The sequence below is a fragment of the Gekko japonicus genome, unplaced genomic scaffold (genome assembly GCF_001447785.1).
Source record: "Gekko japonicus isolate JY-2015 unplaced genomic scaffold, Gekko_japonicus_V1.1 scaffold1177, whole genome shotgun sequence".
Classification (NCBI taxonomy): Eukaryota; Metazoa; Chordata; class Lepidosauria; order Squamata; family Gekkonidae; genus Gekko; species Gekko japonicus.
Genome location: NW_015160874.1, coordinates 428,444 through 430,399, shown reverse-complemented (window position 1 = coordinate 430,399; position 1,956 = coordinate 428,444). Strand labels below are relative to the sequence as shown.

The following is a 1,956-nucleotide window of genomic DNA, read 5'->3' as shown; positions in this document are numbered from 1 at the left end:
GAGGCCCTTCGCGGGCCTTCCTTGCCCTCCCGCCGGCCTTGCAGGTCCACCGCCGGGCCCCTCATGGGGCTTGGCAGTGGAGCTGCAAGGCCGCCAGCAGCAGCCGGGACCGTTGGGGGCGGGGTGTGTGGCCTTATGACACACTTCCGATGATGTCAGGGGGTGTGGCCTTATGACACACTTACGGTGATGTAAGGGGTGTGGCATATGCTAATGAGTTATGCTAATGAGTTCCCCTAGCTCTTTTTCTACAAAACGACCCCTGCTCAAACATGACTATTTTTGTCATCACAGGGGGGGAAAGGCACTAACTAAGGCTGACTACAGCACTGTAAGAAGCATTCTCCAAGCCTCAAACATGGAGCCAGCAGCTGTACCCAACAAACGTAAGCTGTAAATAAAAATAGCAGAGCTATCAGGGAAATCTCAGAATCTAACCTGCGCTCTGTGACCATTAAAGATACTGTACAGAACCTCACACAAAAGAGATGATAAATATCACTAAATATTTTCCACTTTCCTCTGTTAGGTTTCCCACAGAAAGTGCCATTTGCCAGGGAACCTTTCCAAGACTTAATTTCCTCAACAGGAAGGCCTGACGATGATGGCTCTTGATAAACACCATCCATCAAGGTAACCCTTGTTCAAACACATGTACACACTGAAAACAACATTAAAATTACCTTTGCTTTTTAACATGATGGAAGACTTCATATAATCACCAAAAGCTTTGCAGCTGCAGCTGCCCACAGTTGCATTTAAAGACAAAGGACAAAATACCAGTATAAAATAGAACTGCTATGTATGATGCCAGCTTCACAAGCAGCAGCTGCTCTCTAGAAAGACGGGACCACAAGGAAGAACTAAGTTTACACTGTTACAGTACTTATACCTGTTATGATGGTGCTGCAGATGAAAGGATGCTGAATATTTTTACTTGGAAAAACAAGTGGAGGGGAGATGGGTTACGAAAAAGGCGAGTAAGTTAAATGATAAAGCAATGACAGGGCAAAGACATGACAGGGCTTCAGGAGTGAGGAAGATCTGTGAATCTGAAGGGTAGGGCCTGTCTTCAGGCCTAAGAAAGAACTATCAGTACAACTAACAGCAATGAAAAAACCTGATATTTAACTTATATGTTTCATATAGTTTTAATATTCAGTTTATCGTTTGCTTTAGGACTATGCTTTCCTTGGGTTACAAGGTATGATGGAGATTAAAATTCAGATAAGAAGCTTGGCAAATGAAACTGGACACCCTCACAATTTTGTAGTCAGGATTTTTGTTCCTTATGCAGTGCAAAGAATTCTGTGGCCAACAGTTTCTATAAATACGTACAAACATATTATAAATACAGTCTATAAATAATGTCTAACAGTAGACTACGTCCACTACAGTCAATTCTCTACTCCTTTTATGGAGATGCAATTTAAATTACTTCTCTTTGACTAGATTTTTATTCTGTTCTTTCCTTTAAATTTACTGCCATGTACACTTATCTTTATCACTCAACAACCCTTCTGCATTAGTCCTATTTTCTTTAGGAGGAGGAGGAGATTGGATTTATACCCCACCCTTCACTTGGAGTCTCAGAGCGGCTTAGAAACTCCTTTCCCTTCCCCTCCCCACAACAGACACCCTGTGAGGTGGGTGGGGCTGAGAGAACTCTGACACAAACTGCTCTTTCTCAAAGACAGCTGTGCCAGAGCTTGTGACTGACCCAAGGTCACATCAGCAGGTGCAAGTGGAGGAGTGGGGAATCAAACCCGGTTCTCCCAAATTAGAGTCTGCACACTTAACCACTACACCAAATTGGCTCTTTACCCACATTAATGTACACAGAGTTTAGAGCATGCAGCTTTCAGTGCACAGTGTAGTGTTATTACATACCAGGCAAACTGACAGTTAAAAATTAACATTCCAGTCTTCAACAATGTCATAACCAGATAGTGAAAC

At 43.0% G+C, this 1,956-nt stretch overlaps 1 protein-coding gene across 1 annotated transcript in view; it reads right to left on the bottom strand.

The window, feature by feature from the left end:
- TBC1D8 (TBC1 domain family member 8) overlaps positions 1–1,956 on the bottom strand; it is a 50,680-nt gene that overhangs the window by 36,090 nt on the left and 12,634 nt on the right. The window lies entirely within an intron of this gene.